The 8,311-nt window shown below is 48.5% G+C and overlaps 1 protein-coding gene across 1 annotated transcript in view; it reads left to right on the top strand.

The window, feature by feature from the left end:
- The first annotated feature begins 4,871 nt into the window (after nucleotides 1–4,871).
- Nucleotides 4,872–8,311, top strand: part of KAT6B (lysine acetyltransferase 6B) — an 84,893-nt gene continuing 81,453 nt past the window's right edge. Inside the window, exon 1 of the mRNA XM_015866809.2 lies at nucleotides 4,872–4,989. The gene's annotated coding sequence lies outside the window, so the exon portion shown is untranslated. The remainder of the gene's footprint in view (nucleotides 4,990–8,311) is intronic.

The raw sequence follows: 8,311 nt of genomic DNA, 5'->3' as shown, positions 1-8,311 counted from the left end.
CTCTGTTGTGGGCAGTAATGTATATCCCCATACAGAAGCCAAGAAACATGCCGTTTGTATTTAGCTGAGTAGACTTAGTTACATGGATTAATCTTTCAGATGGAGTTGCAGCACACAGGGCTGTAAAAAGAAAAGCCTAAGTGAAAAAATAAAATGAAAATAAAAAAGAAGAAAAGCTGTTTAAATCCAGGACAAATATGAAGTTGAAGGTCAGGGATGCATGGAAGGTGCTGAACCCAGGGCAGCAGGGACATGCTTGGGGTGGCTGTAGAGGCTGAGAAGAAACTCACTGTACTCTTATGGTGAATTTTCTCCCTGAGGTCACTTCTCTCTTGTGCCAGGGAAGCCAATTTCCAGGTGAGTGTACACATATGAGGGTATGTGTGGTAATAATGGTAATAATAATACCAGCCTGGCTTTGTTAAAGGCAGAGAAAGTTTTGCCAGTGACTTTGATGGGGGTCAAGACTTTACTCTCTAGCAGCTCCACAGATCCATGGAGATCTGTTGCTATACCAACGTGGACAACCATACAATTGTTCCTAACTATGCTACAACCTCACCAATTGTAATGGAACTCCACCAGTGGTTAAAGACCTTGAAGAAAAAATCTTATCTATGGCAGTTGTTGAATGCACAAAAATATTTTTGCCGATTTCAGATAACTGTTCCAACTCCTATTTCACTTTCTTTTCTGTACAGTGATGAGTCTGGTCTGCATATGACTAGACTTCACTTAAGTCTCCAGCCTGTCTTACTATAGTCTCACTGCTATACGTACAGCAGTCTTCAAATTTCGATTTTTGAGAATTGAATTTAACTCAGACCGCACTCTCCCCTTCGCTTCTTGCTTTCCTGTGATTCAAAAATAGCCACTGTACGTGAGGCTTTGGAAACATCCTAAGGACAATTGAAAGTAAGGATATGGTTACTGTGGGTACTTCAATACAGATGTGCAACCAAATAGATTTTTCTAAAGGGGGAGGGAAAAAAAAACATTAAGGGTTTTTACGCTGTAATTAAAGCAAGGAAATTAACAGAACAGGGTGGACTGACCCATAGAACTTCCTTCTAAACGCAGATGGGGGTGTCCTCGAGTTTAGAGAGTATTATCTATTTTTATTTTTAGTGATAGGGACATTTTTTAGGAGATATGATGAGTATATGTGATGTGTAGGCATCCAGACACTTGTTACTGTCTAGGGGCACTAACTGTCATTGTACCTGATTAGTTCTATGGAGTATGTGGGAGAGCAGATACCCCAAAGTTTTGCAGTAGTAGATATGCTCAAGTTTTATTTTCTTCATTTGCTTATTTGAATTGAATTGTTTACCTCGACTTCCTTGACGGGCTTATAACTTTTCACTGGTTACTTTCAATGCAGCTTCAGTGTTAAATAGGAATTATTGTGTTTCCACACAAGAAAAGAAAGATATTTCTTATCTAGATCACAAAGCAAAGGGCGCCCAACATACTAGACATTCTTGGTTAGCTCTGAAGTGTTTCTGGCACGTATGGTTTGTCTGTGCAACACACATTGTTTCAGACCACCAATTGTTTTTCAGACTGAACTGCCCTAAATTCACATGTTGCAATTCTTTTGGAATAGTATTGCTGCTTCTTGGGAAAGAGTAAAATTGACAGTGACACAAGATCTAACTTCATTGGAGAGTGATTAATCCATAAAGCAGTTCATGTGCTTTACATAGTATTATATGCACCTGTAAATGTCAAGATCCATAGGACTTTATCTTCAAACAAAAGATTCTTGAATATATTAAAACCCAGGACTTGATACCTAAGGATACATTGTCCTCTGAAGTTGATATTTATAAAAAGAATCAAGAAGAACAAATACATACATTTAAAATAGAGACTTTTATGGGTGTTATGTTTTTTTGTCCTGTGCTGTTCTTCAGTGCACTCATCATTTACAGAATGGCCAAACAGACTGTCAGGTTTGCTCCAGTGTTTTGATTCCTGAGCTGGGATGCACCACGCCAAGTTTCAGTTTCAAGAGGTTATTTTCCTCTCTCACCACTAACCCAGCTGTAAATTTCCCAGAAAAAAAAGTAAGAAAAATTACCAAGAAGGCTATAATGGAAATGTTGACACCACGTTCAGCATAGCGTTACTACAAATTATGCTGTAATGATTTACATTGTTTCCAATAATTTTAAACCCATTTTCAATCACAGCCAAATCCTGCATAATACATGAACTTTGAAGGGTTTTCCAATAAATATTAAGTTACTACACATCTCAGTTCACTCTTCTACACTTAAAAGGCTGCATCTGGCCATTAAAAGACCAGATCTTCAGTCAACAGGTACGGTATCACAGCTATGTGCTGGAAAAACATTTTCACCTGGTGATGTCTGTAAGTAGGTCATTCAATTTTACAGCGCTCTGAAACATCACCAAGGAGCTTCCTTATTCAGTATCCACAGGAACTGACTGAGAAAGTTGCACTAAACCTAAATGGCCAATATATTATTATGGAAACATTTTTTTCCCCGTTACTGGTCTACGTGCAATACATGATCTAGGAAAGACCTCGTTGATTTATTGTAGGAGGTCATTTGCTGCCCATTCTAATTTCTTTTTATTTTTTTCCCTGCGTGTTCACAATTATTATTATTATTATTATTATATTTGCCTTTTCAGGACCAGACGTTATTGGATATAAAGCTTGGCAGAGGCACTCAAACACAAGGCAAAGGATGCCAGGGGACCTCAGGAATGGGGCATAGGGTTGGCGCTAGCTGGAGGAGCTGCCCAGGTGGGCAGGACCGCCTACTCCTCCATTCCCTGGTCCCACAGCCCGTGATGTCTGGTCACTTGAGCGATAAGAGGCGTTTGCGAACCATGACTGACAAAACCACCTCGGGGATTAAAACTTTAACGCGTTGGTTGCGCGTTTGGCAGCACGGCTCCATGGCTGCACGGCCTTCCCACCCCACGCGCCCCTACTTCAGCCCAACGGTGGTCGTGGGGCTGTGCCTCCCGCAAACTTTATTGCCTCCTTTTCCCCCTTGCTCTCCTCTCTCTCTTTTTTTTTCTTTTCTTTTTTTTTTTTCTTTTCTTTTTTTTTTTTTTTTTTTTTTTTTTTTTGAGGGAAAAAGGTGGGGGGAGCTCTCAATTTCCCACTTGCCAACAGCAGATAAAAAAGTGGGGAGGGACCTCTTCTGTCACAGCCTATGTAGATTAACCTTTCAATTAGCTGTTATCAGGTCCTGTGTCTCAGCACCAGCGCTCGCGATCCGCGCCCGCCCGCACCGGGAGGCCGGGGCTCGGCGTTAATTCCTCGGCGCTAATTGCCGGCTCGGCTCCCCTCCCCCGCCGGAGCCGATCGGGCCGTCCACCTTTAGCGCCGGGAGTGCGAAGAGGCGCCCGCCGAGGAGGAGGGGAGGCACAAGGTATTCTCTCGGTTATTCGGCTGCTTTTTTTTGCCCCCTTCTCGCCGCCAGGCTCGCGGAAGGGAACCGGTGCCATCCATCCTCCTGCCGGGGGATTCCCTCCACCTCCTCCCGGCTCGTCTGGGGCTCTTCGGCGTGCGTTTGGGGAAGGGGGTGGGGGAGGCCGTGTTGTTGTTGTGTTCTGGCTCCGGTTGCGGCCAGGAGAGAGAGCGAGCGAGCGAGAGACGGAGCGGGCGAGAGAGAGAGAGAGAGAGAGAGAGAGGAGAGAGGAGCCGCGATCGCGTTTCAGGGGCAGCACATTCCGCAGGAACCGCTCTGCAGACGGGCACACGGGCGGAGAAAGGAGGTAAAGGAGGTAAAGGAGGTAAAGGAGGTAAAGGAGGTCACGGCCGGCGGAGGGACCCGCAGCCGAGCTCAGATTGATCGCCCGGAGTTACGCGGTAGCGGACAGTGAGCGGCGGGGCCGCTCGGGCGCTGGGTGCCGGGCTGCGATTTGCAGCCCCGTGTCCGTCGCGCAGTGCAGCGGACTTGTCACAGCACGGGCACTTTATTTTTCTCTCTCTCTCTCTTTTTTTTTTCTCTATCCCTTCCCCCCCATTTGCAGCTCAGGCTGATGCACGTGTTTGCACACACTGGCGCTCGGTAACCGCGTTGCACCGCGGTGCGCTTTAGGGAGCGGCGGCAGGAGGCGCTTTGCGGGCTGGCGGCTGATGGGGCGGGGGAGGCGTTGATGGCCGAGCCGGAGCGATCCGTGCCGCTCCAGCCGCCGATTGTTCCCTCGCAGGCGGGGGGTGACGGAGCTGCGAGTCCCTGCGCTTCGCGTGGCGAAACTCGCGGGGAGCCGCGTGCGGCGGCACGGCCGGGAGGCATTGTCGTCGTCCCCGCTCCCACCCCTCCTCCTTTGCCCTCCCTCCCTTACGGTGCGGGGTGTGTGTGCGCGATAAGCGGCTGCCAGGCGCCTCGGCAGGGAGGGCCGTGCCGGGAGCGCGCCGCTCCATCCCGCCCGCCCGGACGAGCGGCGGCATCTAAAACGCGCGCGTGACGCTGGAGATTTAAGGCCGCTCGATCGTGTGTGTCGCGCGCCCGCCCGAACAAACTTCGGCGGGTGGGGCGGCGGCGGGTGGGGGAGGGGAGCGGGGCTGCGCTGCTCCGCCGGCGGCCGGGGACCAATCACCGCCCAGCGATGGGGCGGGGCGGGATGCGGGGGGCGGGGACCGCGCGGCTGAGTGGCGGCTGCGGCGGCCAATGGCGGCTCCCGGCGCCGCCCTGCGTGGCGGGGAGGCGGGGCCGCGCGTGGAGGGAAGGGGCGTGGCTCGTGATTGACGCGCCCCGCCCTCCAATGGGGGAGGCGGGCCGGTTGCCGGGCGGAACGGGGCCGGGGTGGGCGTTTGACGGACGCGAGCGCGCGGCCTATGAGAGCGGAGCGGCGTGCGCGGGGCCAGCCAATGGCGGGCGTCGGTGGGCGGGGCTCGGGGGTAGGTAAGGTTTTAATGGGACTCCATTGGGCTGTAATCAGTGTCATGTCGGATTCACGTTAAGTACGACGGGGCGAAACAAAATGGCGGCGTAGGTGAGGCGAGCCGAGCCGCGGCGGTAGGGGGAGGAGCGGGGGGGCAGCGCGGCAGCGGGGGCGGCGGGAGCGGGGGACGAGCAGCCGGCAGCAGGGGGAGCCGCTGCGGCGCATGGAGCAGGCTCCTCCCACCGCGCCCCGGCCCCGCGAGGTGAGTGCGACCGGGGGGCGCTGCCTGAGGGCCGGGTGCTGCTGTGGGGTGGACGGGCCCCCGTAGGGCTCGGCCCCGACGGGCAGAGCGCTGGGGAGGGGAGCCGCCGTGTTTAAAGTGCTCGGAACTTCCCCGTTGGAGGATGGGGGGTGAATGTGGGTGATGCCGCCGGGGCTGTTTGCTCTGGTTGCTGTCGTGTTGCTGGCTGCTCATTGACATGTGATCCGAAATGGGCTTGTGGGGCTCACGGGGTGCGAGCGCTGCCTCGAGTCCTGGCTCACGAGTGCTGCTCTCGCTGCCCCCGGCTGTGCTGGGTTAGTTCTGCAGGCGCTGTCACGTCCCTTCATCTGGCTGTGCTTAAAGCATGTGCCAGCGTCAGTCCCCTTCCTTGTTAGACAGTACGTGTCGTACTGAGAATGATACAGTAGATGGCTTCATGATGGGCATAATGCTACAAGAATCATGTGCTGATAGTCCTTGTCAGGGTCTCCTTTCTCGCTGCGTCTTGTTTAGGTACCAGTGTTTTGCTGGGGAAACAAATACCTTGCCTCTTGCATCATTAGTTGGGATGGAAGTGGTAGGATGGAGCTGATTAGCTGTATCGTTTTAAATAGTTTGGGGGGGGGGGTGGTAAGAGAGCTCTCTGGATGCAATGGCAGTCTCCTTCCTTCTCTGCTGCAATCCTTACCTGACCCTGATGCTGCAGCAGAGAGCTGGCCTGCTGCTGCTGGTGCTGCCCCTGGCACGTGTGGTGCTGGGATGAGGGGCGGAATGAAATCGTACCTCTCAGGTCACCAGCAGGTTGCACAAGTTGTTGTTCTTTTGTGTTTTTATTGCTGTTTTTTTTTTTTCCTCTCCCGGTCTTTTCTTGGTAGCTGTGTTAACCTCTGTTTTAAGAAGTTCACCTGCATTTACATCCAAGACAACTGCTGTGAATTTGTCAGCAGTACCTCCAAAAAAGACTCGACAGGATGTTTAACAAAATACTTCTAGATACTTGTGCAGGAACTTGTTATGTTTCTTTCCTCAGAACAAAACTGAACTATATTTTTTTTTATAGCTCTTCTTTCTTACTAGGCAGCTTGTTCTTAAAATCTACATCTTTGGGAAATAGTGCTAGATACTCATTCAGTCTAAAAAAGACCTCATCATGAGATTGAGAATTGCCGATGACACTTAGGAGTGACAGGTTCAGCCATTGCATTCCTTAATTAGAACCAGCTGTACGATAGCTGTGCGTTTTATTAAGGACATTCTTGCATTCATTTTAAATCCCTAGCTGCAATTTTGCAACTTCTTTGTATTTATCTGATAATTTATGACTTAAGTAGAGGGACAAGCCTTGACTAGAGATGGCTTTTCCTGTTTTTAGAAGTAATGTATTGTACACACCTCCTCCCCAGTGCCTGTGTTCTGCAGCTATTCAACCAGAGTTGTTAACAGATGTGTTTGGTAGTATAATATAATCAAAAGTTTCTGAGATGTTACCGCTTTCAGAATAAAATATTACAGAGCGGGGAAGCTGGAGCTTGACATATGACATAGAGCTTAATGACTGCTGCAGTAAAACTGAAAGTGGTCCTGTGCATTTTGATCTGCAGAACCCAAGATGTGATTGGATGGATGCTACTGAGGGCTTGATTGGAGGTTGTTTATTTATAAGATAAGGTGAATGAATAAATAGACACATGTATTTGCTGGTAGTTTATAATCTCTCTGGAAAAATTGACATTTCCTCAAGATCTCTGGACAGTACGTTTTTAAACTTAGAGTTTTTAAGCTGCCTATGTCTTCTTTCTGCTGAGTATGAAAAACTCATTTCTAAAGCAGATTGTTCTCTATTCAAACGTTCTGAGTGGGTGCATATGTGTACATCTATAGATGGTTAATCTTGGATCAATAACTGCCCCAGCAGATCCTGGTTTGTAAAAGACCTCTTTATCTTCAAGCTCTGGGGTCACTGAGCTGGATTATGTTGCTGGCAGAGATGTTTGTTATTAAGAGGTTGTTCAGAATCTTAAGCGTGGTAGACCTTGTCATATCACTTGTGGAGGTCAGGGAACTACACCTCAAGAACAAATGCAATCAGAGTGGCAGAGTAACTGAAACCTGAAACTGTTGGTTGTGGGAAAACAAATCCAAAGTTGGATTGGGTGAATGTTACACGGTTTTCTAAAGCAGAGCAACTTGGTTCCTGCTGGAAGGAGTGAATGTGAAATATCTGGACTTTTCTCTTGAAATACCCCGCCTTATGCATTGGAAACTCCATGCTCACTCTGATAGACTCGAATAGTGTTGATTTAGTAGGCGCTAGCATGCACGGGGTTGCCTTACACATGGGGAATTTTAACTAAACAAGTAAAAATGTAGTTCTGAATGTATATTGCAGTGAAATTCCCATACCAAGCAGTAGGCTTTACATGAAGCTATAGGCTTATGCTCACCTTTTGCTACAGTCACTGGCCAATAAAAATTCCTGTAAACCACAAGCTGCAGCATTTATGCTGAAATGTTCATTGGTGTCCAGGCACCTGGAACAGACCCTGCTCTGTGTGTTGTTGAATTTAATGGAAGTGATGTGGTTGCTTGTATGAGACGTAATATCACAGTGCTGCAGTAGGTTTCTAAATGAGAAAAGTATGTCTGACTCAGCAAATGCAGCAGTTTTCAGCATTTAATTGAGTGCTGCCCATCTTTGTGAAGACTCCTGGTAGAACGACCTAATTAAACCACTCCTGAATTGACAGCCAACTTTCTAGGAAACAGCAGTGTTACGTGCAGCTACACAGACCTTTCAGGTTGAAGGGCAAAGCATGCAAGGTCTCACTTTGAGCAGGTGTCCTCTCCTCCAAATACAGAGTTCTGCTTTGTTTATTGTATTGCTGTGTTTTCAATGTCAGATTTTTGAGCTGAGAAGGTTCATAATACTTTGGAAACTTTTAAATCCCTGTATTTGTTTGCATTTTGAAGCTACAGAGTTATTTTGGAATCGTGAGAAACTGGTGAATCTGAGCAATGCTGTCAGAGAGGATGGAATCAAAATGCATGTTACAGATAAAATTGATTTATTACAGATACTTGAAAAATACATAACTGTTACCAAATATAACTCACGTGAGTAGAGACTGGAAGCAAGCAGCATCGTCTGTCTGTGTAGTGGGGTTCAGTATG

Source organism: Coturnix japonica, chromosome 6, assembly GCF_001577835.2.
Source record: "Coturnix japonica isolate 7356 chromosome 6, Coturnix japonica 2.1, whole genome shotgun sequence".
NCBI lineage: Eukaryota > Metazoa > Chordata > Aves > Galliformes > Phasianidae > Coturnix > Coturnix japonica.
Note: the sequence above shows the minus strand (reverse complement) of the source record. Positions and strands in the feature narration are given on the sequence as shown.